The following is a 21,509-nucleotide window of genomic DNA, read 5'->3' as shown; positions in this document are numbered from 1 at the left end:
CCACGCAATCGTGGCTGCAATCAGGTGGCCCGGGCCACCTGACACGGCCTCTCCTGGGGCTGTGACTTACTGTGGAGCAGCGAAAAGGACTGATGGAGGCAGTAAACCATCCGACTGCTCCGGCTGGCTTTCCTGGAAGCCGCCATTACAGCCTTCACAAAAGAAGCCCCACAGAGAGCACGGTGTGGAGATGTCCTCTGGTGCTTAGTAGCATGGAAGCACGCATGTGGCTCACGCACCCAAAGTGTTGCACGCACACAGTCTGGGCGGTCTCTGGGTGCCCACATTGGGACAAAAGCTCTAAGCTGTGAGTGAGGAGAACATCCTCTCTAGCTGGCTCTTGCAGTCTGCCATGATGATGCCCTGCGGCCTGCTCCCCAGACTGACCCACTCGGCCTGGTTCATTCGTGCAGGGGGGAAGGCACCCCCTCAGAGAGCTGCAGGCTCGGAAGGACCCTCACTATTAGAATTGGCGTTTGGGATTCATTCAAGTCAGCGGGGGCTCACCTTGTTGTGTTGGCATTAGCTTTGAAGTCCCACGGGCTTCCTGCAGGACTAGGGATGAAGAGGAGGGACAGCGATGGGTATGGAGTAGGTGGAGATGCATGGAGGATCACTGGAAATCCACAAAGATTAAACTGCTGAGGGCTTGTTTCCTGGGGACGTGGGCTAGAGCTGGCTTGTGTGCAATCCTCCGTGCTCGAGTGCTCCTCTTCCAGAGTCAACCAACCCCTCTCCGTGTTGAACCACTTGGTGATTGCACAGGGACCCAGGTTGCCTCCGGCCATGCTCAGGAGTCACGGCCACAGGCTAGGCAAAGCCTTTGAGAGCAGAAAGGGGAAAGAGGTCAAAGTCTGGGTGTTGGCTCAGAGGAGGCATTTCAAAGCTTATGGATATGTGCTAAGCAGTTATTAAATAGTTCATGCCTTTATAAATATCGTTTACGAAAGCAAGTATCCTCTTCAGGGTATCAGAAAATACACAGATGTGAGTTAATTAGAGTCAAAGTGCCAGAAAACCACTATTTAGATTGGAAAAACTGGCGATAAGTTTGCCGGTGAGTTGAAACCCAGTGACTTTTGCAAAACTTCCTGGCCTTGTCCCTCGCCATCTCTTCCCACTCGCTGCCTTCGGCAGCTGCAGCCAGCGAGCATGGTGCTGAGGAGGGGAGAGGGCCGGGCTGGGGGCCCGGGTGACTTCTTCTGCAGGGACACACAGAGGATGAGCCAGAGCACAGGCTCCTTTGTAAACAGGCTCAGCAGAGCGTTTTATGGCCCGCAAAGCCAAGGGGCTAATTCTGAAAACTGGCAGTCTTTGTGGTGACGAGCGACACAGCGGCACGGCCGTCGTCCTCTGCGTTACCCCATCTCCTCACTCGCCTTCCCGTCTCTGAACGCGGTGTAGATTTCTTTTTTTCCTAGACCATGGGAGGTAGTGGAAGAAATCTGCAGCAAAGCCTTCCCCGAAGCAGCAGGAAGATACACAGCAGAAGGGGCGACGTGTCGCTGGGATTATCGGGGCACTACGGTGCTGTGACTGCACGCACCGACTGTGTCTGCAGTGCCTTCAGAAGAGGCTCGCCTGCTGACTCACGCTTGCGCTGCCTTTTTCCCTCTTGTTCCCTGATGTGTTGATTTTTATCGCTGCTACCAGGGCTGCGCCCCAGACACTGTGTGATCAGGGTGTTTGTGTTTGCGTCTGACTGTGGTGGGAGGTACGAGCCTTTGGAGACGAATGTTAATATCGCTCACCCGCAAGCGAGTAACAGCGACAAAATGAAGGGGCTGAAGCCCCTGCGTCGGGGGGATGGCTGGGAAATTGTCCCCTGCTCTGATGCTGTCCCCATCTGAAAGCAATTCCAGACTGAGCAGTGCAGGAGCCGTCCCGGGGCATGGCTGAGGAGCACGATGGAGATGTGGGGATGGCAGGGCCCTGCTGTCCCGCTTCTGCCATCGCTGCGCAGGGAGTCAAAGGCTGGTAGGATGCTCCTAGAGGAGCTTCATCCGGCTCCTGGAGCCTTGTGCCCTCGCAGCCCTGCGTGTTTTCCTGCTTTGATCTTCCACACGGAGCCATCGAACGATGCCACTTCAAAGGGGGTCTGCTCTTGATGTGCAGTGCTCCAGTACCTCTCAAGGCACAGCTCATTTCCTGCATATCTGCCCAAATACCGTCAGTACCAGTCATAAGCAACACCCCTAAAATCTATGAGGATCCAGGTTAACATGCAAGGACAGTTACACCTTCAGGTTTTTTACCCTTTACAGCCCAGGCTCCTAAATCTTGTCTGTGGGTATCACAGATGGTCGTGTCCATCTTGTCTTCTCCATCTCTTCTGATCAGGTCACCGTTTTTTCTCATCCACCTGTAGGTTTTCAGTCCAACTTGTTTAAGGCCAGTTTGAAGCCCATCTCATTAAGTTACTATCCCATAACTCTCTTTTATCTTTTTTTTGGTCAGATGATGTCCAGTGTTTTCCCAGCAATCCTCGTTCAAGGAATGACATTGCATGGCCAATTACCAGCAAGCTAATCAGCAGACAGCTTCTCCCCTCATGGCTCACAGAGTGTTACATGCCTGTTCGCAAGAGCTTGTACCGCACGGGGTCACCTTGCAGCAGCATTGCTGCAGATGAAGTGTGCTTTTCCCCCGTTTCCCTTTCCTGCTCATCAGCTGTGTGTCACACCAGGGGGGGACAGCCAGCACTCCCCAATGTCACCGAGCGTAATCCAGCACTAGTGGTTCCTTTGAAACCCTCCCTGTGTTGCAGCAATGGTCTCTGCGCACCAGTTCTTCTTCCTACACCGTATTTATGTACTGTTAAACTGTATTTACGGTACTGCTTATTGCAGGTGTCAGCATTGCAGGTTTAGTCGCAGCGGGGATATTTGGCATTTGCAAACAGAAATTCACGATTTGGAAATCTTAGCGCTTTTCACTTGGGACTTTTGCAAGTGCTGGAGGGCGTTAAACTCGCAGCTGCTCTGGTGTTTTCTCCTGTTAAATGTTTCCTCATAGCAGAAGTGACTGGTGGCTTGTTGAACCAGGCGCTGAAAGCCCTCCAGGCATTTCGGTGGCAACACTAAGGACTTGAGACCAGCTTTACTCGGTTTGGGATTTACTTTTTGTCGCTGATTCTGAATGAGTATTGGGACAAATATGTTTGCAAGCAATATCAGGAGGGTGTGTGCTTGTACTCCCTCTACTTTTACTTACTGGTTCTCAAAAGCAGTGCCTGGTGCCATGGACCCGTGCAGCGATGACTAAATGATGACCAGAGCTGCAAGTTCTCCATCAGATTAGTCCATCTTTTCTATCCCAGCTTCCTTTGTGTTTCTGTTTTACTTACTGGCAAAGAACATCTGGCACCACCTATTAGTAAATGATAAATTTGGATTCATTTTACCCAACCAAAGAGAAACCAGCCCCAAAACAGACAGTAGTATGAGAGCTTTAAAAAAGGTGCGTCGTCTTTATCAGCAGGTGCTATCACTACTCTGTAGAGATCTCCTCTAGTAAAATATTTCTTCGTTTCTCTCACCTAAGTTAAACAGTAAGCTTCGTCTTCATTGTGGCACTCTGTCCCAGGAAGGGGGATCTCTCCTCCACCCCAGACGTTTGGTTTAAGATACGTGGAAGTGATTGGTACCTCTTGAAGATGCTTGGGGCTATGGGCAGAGTCAGGGAAACATCCATATATTAGTTATATCTTAGGCCAGATTTTCCAGCTTTTTATTTTACAAGCATGTAGAGACATCTTAATGCATTTAGATGTTATTAAGTCTAAGCTGTTAAGTTAATTTTAATGACTTTAATAGACCTTTAGCATTCATGTTTAATCCAGTACTACTTACTGGCCTGCATGGTATGTTGATACTTTCTAAAGCTTCAGACTTGGCAGCTCTCTGAAAGAGTACTTGTATTTCCCATCTACTTGGATGAATTTCTTTCTGCTGTCGTTAGCCAACGTAGGGTACAGCTCGGCATTTGGACTACAGTTTAAAACCGTATGCACAAGGCTTCCTGACGTTGTAGCTGTAAGCAGCATCGCTGGCTGACTTTGGGAAGGGTGCCTGGACGTGTCTGCCCGGCACAGACACTTAGTGGGCATACGAAGGCTGATGGGGAGAGAGAGGGAAACAGATTTGGGCTGGTTCAAATGAGGCGTAAAACAGCACGCCAGCCAAGGAAACCTAAGAAGCTGTCCAGAAGACTGTACAGCCTCGTTCACTGAGATGAAACCGAGCTCTGGGTGATTCCAGCCCTCTTCGGGTTCCCAGGGAGAAACATCCCGCTGGTTACAGCACGACGGAGCAATTACCGGCCTCTACTTTTCTCTGGTTTATTGGAACATCTTTTCTTTTGGCATTAACCTGCTACTCCAGCAGTTCAATTGTAAGTTCCAGAGTTTCTGGACTGCACTGGAATTTAATCTGCCCACTAGTAGTTGACAGTTTCCATCCCGATTTGCAGTGATTAAGAATGAATCTAGCTCGGATTTGGTGGTACTCCAGGATTCTGATATTTTGATCTTTTAAATCAGCTTTTAAACTGAATGCACATTACATATACATCTGCTTCAATTAAAAAAAATAGAGTCAGTGTATCGACTTCAAAGTTAAAATTAGTAATGATTTCCCAGGTTATTGAGAATTACTGCTGTATCACTGCAGCTAAGCTTTCAGAGAGCATTTTCCATTTGATTGTTCATCTCTTTTGAGGGATACCTTTAGTGGTTGGTATTGGACACATGTTCAGAAGAACCTTCTATGTGTGTACGTGTGGCTGCTACACTTCTGCTACCGTGTTTGAGTTAGCAAACCCAGCCCTGCCACACTTGGCTGAGCCAAAGCTTCCACGACTGGCATAGGACAAGTTTTTTTTCTGTACCAGGAACAGCCCTAAGAGCATGCTAACTTGAAAAGGCAAGAGATTCAAATCTATATCAAGGCTTGATTCCCTCACAAAGGTAATCCTCTTATGATTTTCCTAAATGTTTTGTCAGGCTTTTCTGTGTCTTGTTTTCTTAAAAGTACGTTGGCATTAAGTGCCTGCTGACCTTCCTTGGATTAGCTTTCATTGCCTAATAACTGGAGGTAATGTGTGCAAATCCTGGGGTTTACATATTTGACTGATTTATGAGTAAATACCTTCCAGTCTTTGTTCAAATCTTTGCTTGAGTCTAAAGAGGTGCTGATGTGTTGCAGTCATGTTGCTGTTACTTGCGTCTGACAGATTTCTCCATTGACTCTTCCCCAAACGCGACATATACTTTTGCACCCAGTGGAAGCACCAGCTGAGGTATTTTCCTTCAAATCCTTACAGTTTTGTTTTTTTTTTTTGTGGAAGTTGCACTAAACCAGTTCGGCAAGTATTAACACAATTTGCTTTTTCTACTAGTCAACCATAATTCAGTACGCCTCCAGATTCCTCCTGGCAGTTTATTAGTTCATGATGGGCTGCAGCGTTTTCACTGGTTCAATTCAGCAGCTAAATTGTGTATGATGAAACCCATCTGACTGAATCTGAAGTATTCGGGACCTGCTGCCACTCTTGCATCCATATGATGTTCATTGCTTGCTCATCGCCTTTATCGGGTTATGATCTGTTCAGCTTAATACAGCTTTTGATGTTGAGCTTGTAAACAAAACCAAAAAACATTTCTGTAATGTGTCCAGGGCTTTGTGGAGAGAGGTGTCCAGTTGTACCATTCCATAACTGCCGTGTGAAACAGCTCGTCCCAGCGGGCATTTAAGCGTACTTAAACGGTAATCATATTTCTAACCCAAGCCAGGTAAATAACTACGTATTTGGACTCCTCACCAAAAGAGTGAGCTACATCTCACGTCCCAGCTTACCATGCATTTTAAAGTTCATAAAAGTTCATTTCACTGAATTCAGAGGTGGTTTCAAACCTGACAGGGTTATTTTTTTCCGAGTGAAAGGTAGAACAACTACATTTTCTGCCCTTTTCTATGTAACTTAATTCTGTAACTTCTATAGCAATGCATTACGACAGTCATTTTTGATGTCGCTTGAGTAACCATACGAGATCTGATAAGAGGTTAATTTGGGAGAACTAAAACATTTCTTAAAGCTCTGCCATTGTAGCAATGTGGGCTGTATTGTACTAGCAAAGTTTTAAGCTTCTCACTTTCATGCTTTTCTGCAGGTAGATTTAAAAGTCAGGACCAGGTTCTAAGTCAAATAAGTAGGAAATGAAGCATAAAGTACAGACTTCCAGAAGCAAAAAGCACAAGACCGTTTCAGGTTTTAATGAGATGTGAAATGTTCTCACCTTGCAGAAAAAGCTCTCCAAAGATCACAGTTGTCTTTAGGTTGTTCTGTGTACATAGTTGTACTGTCTCTACTACCAGTAGACAATACAATTACTCTTTGGTTATAAAATAATCATTTTACTGGAGACACCAGAACTTTCTGCCCTTATTTAGTGCTTCTCCTTTTTCATCCTCTACAGATGCGACCATGAAAGCTAACCATACAAGAGGTATAACAGAGCAAATATAGGTGCAATAGTCTTTCCCAAGGTGAAGGCTTTATTATAGACAGAATAAGGTGAAATCAGATAGCCAAGTCCCTGAGAGCATGGCAGCTTCAGCACATGGTGCGTGGGAACCTGGATGCTTTGCACAGGACTTTGCACAAGAATCGAGCGTAGAGGCAGACTTAGCTCTGTATTTAAACGGAAACCTTTTAGCAGGTGATAAAGTCATATGTCAGCATTTACACAAGCTATCCTTCAGCAACAACAAATTGTCATGCCCAGATTAGTGGGCCTGGAGTGCCCAATACAGAATTACAATAACGCTGTTCTTTGCTATCTATCAGTACAAGAGTGGTGGACAACTCCAGCTGTAAAGTCACGAGGACTCCGATCATCCTTTCCCAAAGCCTGCAGAACTGCAGAGAGATCAGTCTGTTCTTCCCAGCGCTTCAGTGCCTGCCTAGGGAGAGAAAAAACACAGGTTTGTGATGTTTTTAGAGGCAGTTTCCATTTTCACAAGCGTCAAATTTTGTACTTGTTTTATAAGATCGTAATGAATGGATTGGCTAGCTCTGCAGTTTTTAATTGTTGTCAGAATGATTACATATTTCTTTACTGAAGTTAGTTCTATCCAGCATAGTTTAGGCAGATTAAATAGCTGAGAAACAAGCAGGAAGACTGGAGGATGAGTCCAGGGGGGAAAACAATCACCAAACCCACCTGGTCAACATCTCAAAAGCTGAGAAAATTAGCCCTATTGCAAGGGACTCGAGACTGCTATTTTCGGCAAGGCCAGGAAAAATTTACTGTTTTCTGTCTAGTCTTTTTGGATCTCTCTTCAGAAGTCTTCCCAAGTATAAAGACTGCTGACCTAAGTGTGCCTAATGGTCAGTATAGGAAGGGGTGCATATTGAAGCCTCTTCCTTCTAGTCAAGGACAGAGAGAATTTGGAAGAGGAGAGGACAGCCTTTGAAGCATGGCCTGAACTCTTCGCAAAACATAATTAACCAGTGCAGTGCTTAGCTACCATGGTGCTCGCTGTGATTGGATCCCTTCAATGCTGGGTTTCGTGTAAACAGGAAACAATTAGAGAAGAAATGTGGTGCTGTACTTCCATTGCATTTCCTGTGCAAAACTGTGGGTTGAGCCGTTTGGGAATTTTCCCCTTAATTGCAGGCTTGGTTGTGTGAGGTGTGTTAATCACCTTTGCGTGGTGCCCCCACACACCTGCTTGGAACTGATTCAGGCAAGCCGCCTCACGTAATGAAAGGTGTTTCGGCACAGTTTGCCATCTAAAAATACTGAGGGCTGAATTCAGTCTCAGGTGGTGACGCAAGAGGAGTTGCAGAGAGATTGCACCGGTGGTGCCGGCAGCGGGAGGGAGGTGGGACACCGCAGGCTTGGCACCATCCTCCTTGCAGGCATCCCCGGAGCAGGATCTGCATGATTAGGGCTTGTGCAGGCTGTAGGTGGTTGCAGCGGGTGGTTGGGGATCCCCTGCTGCCCACCGCAGCCCTTTGGTGGCACAGGATGTGGTGTGTGCGTTGCGCAGAGGAAGAGCTCCACGTGTCATCCTGCGAGCTCTGCAGGAGGAGCTGCTCTGCTCGCCTCGGGGCTCCTGTTCTCTGCGGCGCTGCAGTGGTAACGGCACAGCTCCAAATCAGGAGAAGAAAAGACCACCTGAGGCAGGCAAGTCTTTGAAACTTTAATAAGGGGCAGCGAAGTGAAACCAGGACATCAAGACATCCATAAACCCTTGAAAGTGGAAGGAATTTGTGCATAATTAATAGCAGTAACCAAAGCAGAGCAGCAGCTGGGCATCAGTCTTGCTTGGCTTTCTTCTGGCAACTGCTTGGTATGTCCATTTTATTGACTGAGGAGTAGAGAGAGAAGAGGCAGTGTTAAATGCTATCAAACTCTTCTTGAGATGCCAACGGTAAGTATTTTCCCTGGTGAAGATCTCAGAATTGTATTGGACTTTAAGTTGGCCTCAGAAATGCGTTAGCTCAGAGAGGAGAATTTGTGACTGCATATACACAAGCCAGAAAACTTCTCTTTCCGTAAGTGTGTAGTGTTGATTCAAAGTGAAGGTTCTTGAAGTCCCTCTGTGCATCTGCAAATAAAAGCTGTAGGTTTTCTTAATATCTTCTGGATGAATAATCTCAATTATTCAACATACATAGCTGTGATGTATGGATGGATCCATAAATGCAAACTTCTGAGTGACAGTTTAAATGGAGAAAAAATGAAATAACACAGTATAACACAGTAGGGGAAATACTGCCAAAGAGTGCTCTGGAAGCCACAGAAAGGGAAAGAACAAAAACTACCATATTCTAACTTAATTATCCATGTCTTTTTTTTTTTTTTTTCTTTTGGCTGGTGCTACGTGCACTTTTCTGCAAGATGATTCTTCTCAATATTACTGATGTACATGTGTGAAGATATAGTGGTAGGGCTTAGACATTCCCATGTGAAGTGCCACTGTGCTCCTGCCCTATAAATTTTAATTAAATAGCATTTTATGAACATCCAATTGACATATGAGACTGAATAGCTAATATATCCATAGCTATTTGAAAGGATGCCTTTCAAATCTATGTGCTCAGTGGAGAACTCATCTTTTATACATAGTTGTATTGGAGGGATGGTATTTAAATTACAGCCTGAAATAATTACAGGAAAGCAAATGATTACATTTATGCATCTAACATTTTAGAAGTTCAGTCTCTTACATATATTTGCTGAATAAATGTCACCTTGCCAGATCTTGCACAATCAGGTGATGTATTCACTTGCACAATCAAGAGAAATCCAAACATGCAAGAGTACGAAGGTAAAATTGGTTTTGTAATGATAAAGCCAAAGGCCTTTATTTTTGTGCAATTAAAATTTCACCTTGAAGTTGCATGGCAAGTTGTTTGCGCAGCATTTCCTTTGATTCGTCTTACCCTGAGAAGCACACACAAAAGATGTGGTAAACATGTGCTGAGCTGCAGGGTGCTTGAACTGTTCTGGTCCTTACTTTTTCCTCCTGATGAGGCAGGACTTAAGGCCTTATACTGTGCTTTTAATTTTTGCCATCTTTTTTCTTCTTTGATATTGCTTCCCAAGGGCTAAGAACGTCTTCCTGTGAAATATTTTGGGTAGTCACCCACTTTGCAGTTTGTCATGTGTCACCGAGCTGGTGAGTGCTTTGGTCTTTGTTTTTTATAGCCAATAAAGAAGAAATCCCAGCTTTTCTTTATGTTTTTCATCTTAGGTGAAGTGCCCAGTAGAGAAAACGAGCAGGTCCAGCTTGCATTTATGGTCTCTGATTACACATAAAGGAGTTCTTGGAGGTCCTGTGGTTTCAAACAGCTTCTTGGGGGGATGATATTATTTTAGGCAGGTCAGGTTTTTCCTTCCACAGAAAGGGAAGATTGGAGAAGTTGTAAAAGAGTCTGCAAAGGAACTGCTGAGGATGCCCTCTGAGGAAAAAAAATTAAGCATTTATCTGGTGATTTTATCCAAAATCAGCACGTCAGCAGCAGAAAGGAAAGAAAATACTGAGCAGTAAGAGCTCTTCTACCTTGAAAAGGCATGCTGAGCAAGGGCTGCTGCCTGAAGTAAAATACTGTGCGCAGCAATTGTGAGTAGTGATGAGTGTGGTTATGCATTGGAGCAAATTATTATGGGAATTGGTGCATTCCTGTTGCTGGATTTCTTCCTCTCAAGAGCAGATGTCTGCCTGGAAGATATGCCTTAGCCAAGCCTAACTTCTTGGTCTCAGCGTAGGAGTTACTGGATTAAATCTAAGGACTTGCGATGTTCAGAAAGTCAAATTAGATTGTGGTCCCCGCTGGCCCTTAGGCTGGTCTGAATTTGAACCCGAAGTAACCCAGTCCTAGTAAAATCCTGATGATTCCAATATAAACACACACCAGCCAGTTTAGTAGAGGTGTGGTATGGTGCGTAGTGAGAGCAGTGGAAAAAAATGGGGCGCCTTGGAAGATTTTGCCCTTTTCAGCAGTATTTCCTGTCAGCTCTTCTCAAGAGGGTCAAATCTTTACAAAGAGCATGTACTCTTACAAACGCCTACCTAGAAGCCTCTAACAGTGTGTTTCTGGATTTTTTTTTGAATGAAACTAGGTTAAAAAAAATATAGTAATCTACCTGCCATGCACAGCTTTTCATTTCGTGTGTTATGGGTGCTGATGGTGGCACGCAGGGAGATGAGGCTCATTGCCATGTAAGCAGCTGTTGGATTCCATCCCCATCTCTTCCTTTCCTCTAACTCGCCGTAGTTCATGGGAGCAGCTCAAGTGTTTGTTTAGTCTGATACCTGCACAGTTTTATTACTTGCTGTGAGTGAAGCGATGCTTGCAGGTACCATTGCCTTGCGGTTCCCATTGGATTGTCAGGCTCGTTCACTTCAACCTTTGCCTGAATGAATCAGCCAGAAGGTGAAGCTCTGAGAAGGAGAAACTGAAAAATCCTGTGGCCATGTGCTTTGGTTATGGGTGGCAAAGTGGGCAAAGCCAAAGAACGGCATGCTTTTGGTCAAATACTGCTCCTCAGGGCTGCCACTGGGGCTTCACAAACCACATTTTCAGCTAAACTAACTCCTTGAAAATGACTAAACCACTCTGAAGTCAGTTTCCATCAACATGCAGTTTTCTGCCTGACAGGCTGAGCTGAATTAAGTGTTGCCTGTTTTGTTTTGTTTTGTTCCGTTTTGTTTTGTTTTCCAACAAGGCACCAGTTCAGAAGTTTAATCGTACCAATTTAAAGGCATTTTTGCTGATTCCTTTAGGAGCTGGGCTGGGGGCATCATGTCTGAACGCTGCCTGCCGTTACGGGCGTGATGAATGGAGGTTGAGAAAATTGTTTTTTTCGTTTCCAATTAAATGCCCTTTCCTCCAAATAGTTCCCAATATCAACATATACACAGCGTGGAGGCATTAGAGCCTTGCCTCTTTCCCTTTTGCACAGTGCCGTAGACGTCGATAGTCCGGATAGTAAATTCCACGAGCTTATCTCTCCTAAATATGTCCGTTAATAAAAAGACGGTTGTTGGCCTCTTCTGGAGCAAACACAGGCAAGTTTATGGCAGGCAGGCGACAGCAGGCTGCCTCTCGTGTGCGAGACATTGCCAGGGTCCGGCTCAGCTCGGGCAGGCTCTGCTGGTGCTCAGACCCAGCCGCCAGCGACCTGATGCTCTCTGCGGGGACGCGGGGACGCAGTAGCAGACACATCCTATATAAACACCGGCGTGCTGATTGGCGAGCAGTCAAGCACAGCAGCCAGCGGGGATTTGAACACAGTGTCTGCTCTTCACAAAACAAATCGGAGGCGAAGAAAAAAAACACCCTGAATTATTGGATATTAAAAATAAAGCAGCCAACGCACAACCTTAGCACAACATTGATATGCTGCTTAAGATGAAGGCTGTCGCTCTCAACATGAGAGGTTTCTTATAATCTGATCCACTGTTATTTGATAAGTCTGACTTTGACTTTTTGAAAGACTAGGATTATTTTTTTTTAATAAGGAAAACCAGAATCACTGTGTTAATTAGCAGATTGTTTTGGAAGCAGCCTGTTTATTTTAGTTTGTTGTAGGAGTGAAATGTGCAGTTAGGTCAGCAGAGACTAGCTAAGCCTTGTAAAGCTGCTTACGTTGTATTAGAGAACCTGTAAAGTAACGGGAGGCTCATTATTTCTTCTTCAAAGTTATTTCAGGAACGTCACCGTGAAGTGCAGAAGATCCCACTTTAGATGAAGCCCAAATACTAAAAATAAAGGAATTATCACCGCAAACAGAAAAAAAAAAAAAATCTGTCAATAGGAAAATAGTGCCATAGCTTGCTCTTTGAGGAAATTATAAATACCGAATAAAACGGCCCATTTCTGGAGAATCAAAGCATAGCATTCCAGCAGTGCTATTGAAGCAGCGCTTTTTCCTGTCGAGTCTCTGAATTAAGACAAATAAGAGTTTTGCTCCGCCGAGGTAATCCTTCTGATACCCTTGGCTGGTAATATCAATATGTGTGCAGGCTATTTGGATTAAGTATTAAAGCTGACAAACAAACCATTTGAATGCGGTTGTGCTTAAAAAACACAACACTGGCTGGCAGCGTGGCTTCCTGGCTATAAAGACTAGCCTGCCACCACGATGCAGTACCTAGTGGTGGGGTTTCTGGTTTGAGCCTTTAGTAGTATCGAGGGCTTTCCCAGAGCCAGCCAGTCCCAGGCTCAGCGCAACCAGGAGTTTATCCAAGGCGCACGGGCGTTATCCAAGGATAACGTGGGGAAAAGTGCAGTTGTGCACATTGGTGTGGGGTGTGGAGGTTTCTTAATGAATTAGTGAGTTGTTTCTTTGGCCGTTACGTGTAAGGCTCACCCATTTGTAGGAAAGCTGGAAGTGGAAGGAAAATACTGCTTCTGAATGGACAAAAAGCTGGAGTTAAGGCTGCTGGATGTAATGTGAAGGTCTGCCTTTGAAAGGTGCATGGAGTGAGACGTTAACCCTACTGCTGTCTTAAGGTTTTGAAGGTGACTAGTGGTCATAATACCTCCAGTGGGTTCCTACAAAGATACACTTTATAAGAATCTGGTTGCAAAAGGTGTAGAGCAGCTCCACTCTAAAAACCAGACTCGCTACGGGGATGTTGGCATCTGAAAAATGCAGGCATGTACAGTCCCTGCCCCCTGTGAAACCTAAGATAATTCTGCTCAATAAATTCTTCTTGGCTCTTCGAGGTATTGTATATTGCTAAGGAAACCCCAATCACAGGCATACACGTATGCATTTGTAAATAAATGACAGTGCCCAGTTAGATCAGTGACTGATTTTTATCTAAGCTGTGACTCTCCTTCAAAGAAAAAAAAAATAGCTGTCTTATATAACGTGACTTTTTTGGGGAAAAAAAAGAAAGTGCAAAACTGAAACCTAAGTCTTGATCATTATTTTAAAAAATTCATGGAATACCAGCCCCTTACAAGCATTTCATTCATCTTCCACCTGCACACACAGGCATTCGAAGACTGTAGGCCATAACTACATTTGGAAGAGCGCTTCTGTCATAGTGTCAAATCCGTCCAGGCTTGAGGTGACATTCGGCAGTTTTCATTTCATTTTCTATGGCCGAGATGAATGGTGAGGATTTGTGAGATCTCTCGCCAGTGATCTCTTTTAGAAGATAATCCAGTCCTAGTAAAAGTGTATTCTTAGGAGCCTACAGACAGAAAGGGAAAGATAAGAGAAAGGTAAGCTAGGGAGCTGCATTTGGGTTCTAATCAGCAAAATGACAATATTCTTCATCTGCCTGAAGATCAGTGCTTCAGGGACTTGTTCGGGGTTCATTACGTGGCCACATTTTGAGTCAATATAGAGGCAGCCGTGAGCTGGCAATGCAAGGGAATATGGTGCTGGAGGTATCATACCATTAGTGAGACACACAGCCTGGGTTGAGACCATGTAGGGTCCTAAGAGAAGGGTTTCCAGCCTGGGTATAGTGCTAGAAGCTCTGTTTGTGTTATTATGTTGTGCGTACCCTACCTAAAGCTCCCCAGGAAAATGGAACCTGTCCCACTTCTGTAAGTCCTTGAGCAAATCATTTTGCTGCGAGTCTGTGAGGAGGTAGTGGTCATTCGCAAGGCTTGCACCCATCTGCCGTCAGGGTGAATTTGTTCCTTTTGGGATGTGCTTATTTATGGGGTAGCTTGTATCACTACCCGAACAGAAAAGCATCATTTTTTGAAAGCCTGTGGATGCAATATGTGCTGGCCACTATTGAACACCCCGTGTAACCTTTTGGTTTGCTTTACTGGTGACAGTGAACAATATACCAGGAGCTTAGGAATAACACATTTTGCCTCTTAACTGTTTGAACCTAATGAGTGACTGGCTAAAACTTAGAAACATCAAGCGTGATCTTTTATGAGTTTTACTGTTTATCCAGGAAGACCTTATAGCGGCCTTCCAGTGCCTACAGGGGCCTACAGGAAAGCTGGGGAGGGACTCTGTCATGGAGTGGAGTGACAGGATAAGGGGGAATGGCTTTAAACTAAAAGAACGTGGATTTAGATTAGATCTCAGGAAGAAATTCTTGACCATGAGGGTGGTGAGGCACTGGAAGAGGTTGCCCAGAGAAGCTGTGGATGCCCCATCCCTGGAAGTGTTCAAGGCCAGGCCGGATGGGGCCTTGGGCAACTTGGTCTGGTGGGAGGTGTCCCTGCCCATGGCAGGGGAGTTCAAATTAAATAATCTTTAAGGTCCCTTCCAACCCAAACCATTCTGTGACTCTATGAGTTATTTTCCAGTTTTTCTTTAGGAGCATGCTAAAAGGAAACAGTCTGCAGCAGTGAGTCAGAGAGGCTAATTGTATCTTGCACAAAAAATCCACAAGCTTTTTCAGTTCAGATTATTTCTCTTCTGCCTTCGTTGAATTCATTGCTGGTGAAAGGTTCTGGGTAAACAGTCGTAAGGACTGAATTTTTTCTGACCACAGCTATATAAAAGTAGCACGCTACAGTGACCTTTCTCTGTTTTGCTTTTCTGCTGAGAGCAAATTGTAGGACTGTTCCTGGCTGAACATGGGCTTAATGCTACCAACTCGTCTCACGCAGATTATCAAATAGTCTTCAGGTAATAACGACCTTTGGTCACTGTGGACATGGGCCAGATCTGAACTAACAAGCTGTGGAGGCAAAAGGATCTATATCCCATTACAAAACCTCTCTCTGGTCTTACTCATTAACATTTCAGTGGCAAAAGGTCAAATGAGTTATTTCATTAATAGTCATGAAACTAATTACATTGAAGTGCATCTGTCAGTAGTAAAGGCAACTGACTTCTGTGCTTCTGAATAAATTCAGTCTGCATTAGGAAATGTTATTCTGCCTCTAAATGAGAGAAATACATTGCAAATCATGAAGAGGTATTAAAAGGGAGAATGCAGATGTGTCCTAAATGTGATGTGCTCGATGCTGCAGTTCCCTAATGCAATCAATTAGTGAAATGAATAATCAGAAGTGTGTTTGAGTAGGGGAGGAGGGTCTTGGATGATACTTTGTGCCTTATCTCCTACCTCAGACACTGGAAAGTCAGCAAGATAAAAAAGGCTGGGGGACAGGGTTGTCATTGACCTGGATAAAATCAAACTCAACCCAGCACCAGAACTAGTCCAGATATGTAGAAATGAGACATTGATATATTGCAGAGATCTGACCAGAGCCCAACAGGTGTTTATTCAAGTTGCTTCCATGGGGTTATGACACCTGATTATGTCTGAAGACATGGTTAGATTTTCTTTGCTCAAGATCACAGGAAGCTTACGATGGAGCAGCTCAAGTTTCCTGAGTGCTAATCCCACAGCCCAACGCTGCAGTGACTCCGGCTTGCTGAGAGCATGTGAACGTGTCCACCACATTACTCCCATACCCAGGATAGCACGTCAGATCAGGTCTGGTCCCAGTGCCACCGCAAGGACCGCTGTTTACTGTTGCTGTCATCATGTAATGCGAGGCCTCTTCCTTTTCCGTGTCTTCCTGAACCTGCACGCACCCCACGGGCAGCGGTGGAGGCACACGCAGGGAGGTGCCTGCTGCCTGTAAGAATGGAAAACGAAGTCATCTGCATTGCGTGGTCAGTTATGGTCCAAGACGTGTTCAGTGGGATCAGGGAGATGGCCTGTCCCTCCATGTGTGTGTGCAGGTAGTTGGGAGAGCAGCTCCATGTGAGGCCCAGGACTAAGTGGAGGGTGAAAGCGGTATGAAGACAATTCCAAGCCATTAAGCTGTTCCCTTGCACTTAGAGGCCGAGGTTTGGCTGAATTTACCTCAAAGAAACAGTTCTTAGCTAAGGATCATCAGAGGTCACTGTATTTATGATCCTAGACCCTGTGAGAAATTATTTGCTTTACAGATCGAGTCAGTTATGTTTATCTGTTTCCTGGGGTAAGCAAGTAAAAGATGACAGAGAGAAGGGGGAAGAAGCCATAAATCAGCTTCTGCTAATTCTTGCCACTGGACAGCATTCTCCCACAGAAGGAACTCAAAAGCAAAGATGGGAATGTGGCCAGCTCTATGTTTGTATCACTGTCTCCTGTCTCTCCAAATGCACTGTCCTTTCTGCAGATAGGAAAAAAAAAAAACATTAAAGAGTGTGAGCAGTAACAAGGTTACACAGGTATTTAAGGTAGATGAACCAGTCTGTAAAGTAATTATGGCATGAAGTCAGCTGCATTTACGAACAACCCACTGTTGTTAGGAAAAGTACTCCATATGAGTGTACAGTACGTGTGTATGAGTATGCAGTAAAAGTAACTGCTAGTTAGACTGTAAATCTGTCCGGATTTAAATGTCTTCATGTGTCTTATGATGCTGGCTTAGAGTTCTGCACAGGTGTGAGAAGTTAGGGGAAAAAGCAGATTTCCCCCTTGGCTTTGCTGTCTGCTGTTTTTGTGTTGTCAACAGGCTCTAGCCAAACACATTTTTGTTACAGACGTGTTGCAGGAGACTATGTCTCCCAGGTTTAAGAAGACTAGGCAGATGTTGAAAGTCTCATCGTGTATTTATTGTACATCTGGGCAACTCAACTGAGATACTTCAAGAGACCTACAGTGAAGTTAATGAGGTGGTACGTACGTATGTAACGTGCGTACTATATCCAATGAGCTGTTGTTGGAAACCAAAGGTGAAGCTCAGTCACCTTTGCTCCTAGTAAGCTCTGCGTCTTCAGACATCCTCCGGAGTCTTGTTGCAAGATAAACCTGTGCTAGACTAACTGTAATGAAGGAGTTGCTCAGTGCATATTCACAACACTGGCAACCTGGCACCGGTGCAGGTCTTGTACCACTGCCAGTGAAACGCACTGTAACAGGTTCAGCTGGATCGGACAGGCCAAAAATGAATAGAAAGAGACATTTTTTTGTTTTTGTTGTTGTTGTTTGTTTTTCCTTAGTAGAGAGCACCTTGCTCTTGCTTCACTTGGAACGTTTCTTAGCAGCCTTGGGTCTCCTCAGCTCATCTGGAGCTGTAGGCAGGACTTGCGGACACCACCTGCGTGCAGGCAGTGGGAGTGATGCAGCATGATTTCCAGCGAGCAGGAAGGCAAGCAGCAGTCATACCCCTTCTTCCTCCCTGCTAATGACTGTCACGAGAATACAGTTTGTGAATGGCTTGCATTGACTCCAGGTTACCAAAGCCAGAATGTGGTCAGATGCGTAGTTCCCGTCTTGAGACACCTTTGTTTAACTGACCCTTGCAAAAAGGAGTTTTTAGATGAGGGACAACTTTTTCAAATGTTTCTTTTTCACTTAATAAGCGATAGCAGATACAGTGAACACATCCACACAGGGAAGGGCAGTCTTGCCAACCAAATCAGCAAAGAACAATATTGAACATATAAAGAGAGATTTCAAGGAACCTCAGGGAAGGGGAACAGACGTTTTCAGCTGATGTCTGCCCATGAAGAGGTCACAGAGAAAGAGAGATCACTGCAAGTTAATCCCTTAGGAAGGGTTGTTTAATCAAGGAGAGGTACTAGGTGAGGGACCTGGGGGAGCAGGAAATCAAGTCACATTGTTAAAGCTATCGAGTTTTGCTGTCTGAGTTAGGTGTGGCAAAGGACAAAAGCAACATCCACCAGCTAACACGCAGCTTTCCTGAAATGCTCTGAACTGGAAGGGAATTTTCCATTAATGCCCCTGAGTGCTGGACCAGACCTAAGCACTTCTCTGGCAATGGGAGAAGAGTGTGAACTCCCAGCTCCTCTGCAGTTTCACCATGTATTTTGGCAGCCTTTGGCCTCCTCACTCTGTTATTTCCCACTTGGCCTATGCAGATAAAGAAGACAGGATACGCATTTGTTTGTTATTTGATAGGCAGCAGAGCTGCTTTGCCTGTAGCATTTAGGTTTGGCTTGGAGCTGCTGAGCTGTATTTCCCAGCTGTAGAAATAGATCTTTATGCCCTGAGCAAGGGTTGTTCCCACTTTCCCCACCCAATAAGTTGCAGCAACCTATGCTACTGCAATTTTTTCTTGATGTATTTACTGCCGCAGATGGAGGACTCTGCAAAAGCACGGAGTGTGCTTTTTCTGTGTGTGAATTTATGGGAACGGACAACGGCTTGGCAGCCCCACTGCCCGGGCAGTGCAGGTTTCTCCTCAGCATCTCGGCGCTGACCTGGGCTGACCCGACCCAGAGTGACAGAGCAACACCGCTTGTTCCCCTCTGCTCCTCTTGATGGCCACTGTGGAGGTGGCCGAGGTTGCCATGTGCCGTCAGGGCAGTGCTGTCCTCTGTGAGGTCCCTTGGGAAGCGAGATGCCCGAAGAGTTGTCGGCATCGAGTGGTCAAAACTTGTGGTCGCCAAGACTTCCAGCCCAGCTCAGGCTGTTAAAGATGGATGTCTGTAATGTCCGTAATAGCCAGGCTCCCTTCTCGCTCCGCTCTGCACACACAGTGTAGGACCGAACCCTGAACTCTTTGCTCTGGCCATGTTCTGCGGCAGTGCATAACCGCTGATGCAAACCGAGACAAAAACCAAACACCTGCTCTAATTACAAATGACATATTTGCTTGCAACGAGCTAGCAAATAGTTTATTATTTCGTTACCAGAAACACGGTGTTGTCAGCCAAATCAGTGCACTGATGCAGCAAAGCGCTTCAGTGAAAGAAAATAAAAGCCGAGGAATCCAGGCACGGGCACAGCTCAGGCAGGTTTCCCAAGCGAGACGTTTCAACACTGCATTTGTGCAACTAAGCTGATGCGGAGCACTGAGCAAAGTCGCCCTTAGCTCGGGGCGGCGCGGGGAGGCTGCTCCTGGGCAAACCCCGGTGCTTCGCTGTGCCACCAAGGGACATGAACCAGCGGGGAGAGGGAGGCACAGCCCCACAGGAAGAACGTGCTGCTTTTATGAGTTGGACCCACAGGAACGTGGCTCTAACTTCATTTGTGTTTGGCTGTATTTATCTCTGCAGACCCCTGGCTGGTGGCAGGCCGAACTGAGTTTGGTGTCAGGCTCTTCTCTCAGGTGACAAGTGATAGGAGGAGAGGAAATTGTCTCAGGTTGCACCAGGAGAGGTTTAGAGCGGATATCGGGAAGAATTTCTTCGTGGAGAGGATGGTCACGCGCTGGAGCGGGCTGCCCAGGGAAATGGCGTACCCCATCCCTGGAGGTGTTTAAGAGATGTGCGGACGTGGTGCTAGGGGGCACGGTTTAGTGACGGGACTCAGTAGGTCAGGTTGATGGTTGGACTGGGTGATCTGGAGGTGCCTTTTCCAGCCTCGGTGGCTCTGTGGTGCTGTGATCTTGCTCAGCAAGTCCCAGCCCTGCAGCCTGGTGGGGGGTTTGCGTTGGCACAGCTCGCTCGGCAGTGAAGGAACTGCCAGAAGGCGAAGGAGAAGCATTTGCAAAGTAAAGCTGCTGGGTTTGTGTGCTTTGGGCCTGTGACAGGAGAGAGGTGAAACGTCACTACCATCCCATGCACCAGGGAGCCTTTCCTCTCCTGGTCTGCTCTCCCAGAGACCGTTTTCAGCACAGTCATCCTGGACATGAAACTCGCTTGCAGGCCCAGGCCCTGGACCAGCAGCATTGGGTAAGTGACCTGCAGGGTCCCGCAGCCCCGCGGCTGGTCCATAACCTTTCTCACAAGCTTCCCAAGACCCATCTTTGATGCAGGCAAACACTTCAGCACTTAGAAAGCAGAGTCTCCGGGAGCTCGGGTGTCCCTATGGCTGGGAATCGCCTTCCAGCCTACAGGCAGCCCTGGCTGGCGTCTGCGGGTTTGTGCTGGTGCCAGGGAATGCACGCTTTCCTCGCCTTCCTCACCTTCCCCTTGCACGGGAGCGAGCTCAACCTGCCAGGCTTTGCTAATAGACATGTTGCAGGGACGTGTTGCGAGAGCCTACCTAAGGCATCGAGGGATCCTTATTTATTTATTTATCTTTATTTAAAGCCTATGCAGTTCGTGCATGGTGAGGGTCGGGGTAGTCGTTCAGATCAGCCACCCGTTGTGTTTGTCGTGATAGCTTTGTCCCAGCCTGCATGCTGGAGACTGTCTCGCTGCTGCTTTGTTAGTTTATCATTTAATATGAATGCAAAAATCCTCAATCATGTAAAACACTCGCTCGTTCCCCCTCTCCCTCCCAAATTAACCAAGGCTGAAAAATAACACTGTATTTAAGCAGAGGCAGCAAAGCCTTTTTCCAGTCTTAGAAATGGAAATGACTTGTGTAAGGCAGCTGTGGTATTTTTTTTTAATGCAGGGAAGCATGTTTCCTTTTCATTTGTTAATTGTAAAAGCAAATTCGCCAAGGAGAGCCTAGTTAAACAAGTCTGGCGTTGACTAGAGAGAAGAAAAGGCCCTGCCTTTGCTCTGTAGCTGGCTGACCTGACTCACAGCCACGCCACGGCGCGTGTGTTTCCTAGGGCTGTCTCCAACGCAGTCCCCTTGGGTTTGGGGAGCCCTGGACAGAGGAGAGTTTCCAGGAGAGCTCACGCTGCCCAGAATGGGCCAGCATGCAAGGATGAATTATGCCAGCATCTCTTGGGACATCAAGCCTGTATTCTGGCACCTTTCAGTTAGACATTCTCATTTTGGCTGCAGGACGTATGCCACCCCTAAAATGGTTTAAAGTGTCTCTGTATACCATGGTGGGAAAGAGAAGCAGCTGCCTGAGAATATTTTCTCCATTGGATAATTACGGTCACGAAATTCAGATAAGGCCCATCATTGCTGGCTGTTTATGTTATTAAGGTGGAAATTCCTTGGTCCCTGGGAGCTCCCGGCTCTCACTGACTGACACCTCCTGTCACCTGCAGATTTTAGCAGGGCTGACAGAAACGATTCTTGAGCCTTCTCAGAAGGGTTTAAGCCCACCGTGTGAGCTCCAAATTTAGCCAAATCATTTGAATATAGTTTTACTCAAAAAAAAACAAAAAAACAAGTTTTCAGTCTTCCTTTGAATGCAAAGTTAGCATTGGTTGGTTGAATCTAGCTGGTTGAATCTACTACC

General features: G+C 46.0%; 1 protein-coding gene across 3 annotated transcripts in view; it reads left to right on the top strand.

The window, feature by feature from the left end:
- The window catches only part of ELOVL6 (ELOVL fatty acid elongase 6), an 88,576-nt gene that overhangs the window by 32,942 nt on the left and 34,125 nt on the right, over nt 1-21,509 (top strand). Inside the window, exon 2 of one of the 3 annotated variants that reach the window (XM_066996441.1) lies at nt 6,847-6,983. The exons of the other annotated variants lie outside the window; for them this stretch is intronic. The gene's annotated coding sequence lies outside the window, so the exon portion shown is untranslated. The remainder of the gene's footprint in view (nt 1-6,846; nt 6,984-21,509) is intronic. 3 annotated transcript variants of the gene reach the window in all.

This window comes from Anser cygnoides, chromosome 4, assembly GCF_040182565.1.
Source record: "Anser cygnoides isolate HZ-2024a breed goose chromosome 4, Taihu_goose_T2T_genome, whole genome shotgun sequence".
NCBI lineage: Eukaryota > Metazoa > Chordata > Aves > Anseriformes > Anatidae > Anser > Anser cygnoides.
Note: the sequence above shows the minus strand (reverse complement) of the source record. Positions and strands in the feature narration are given on the sequence as shown.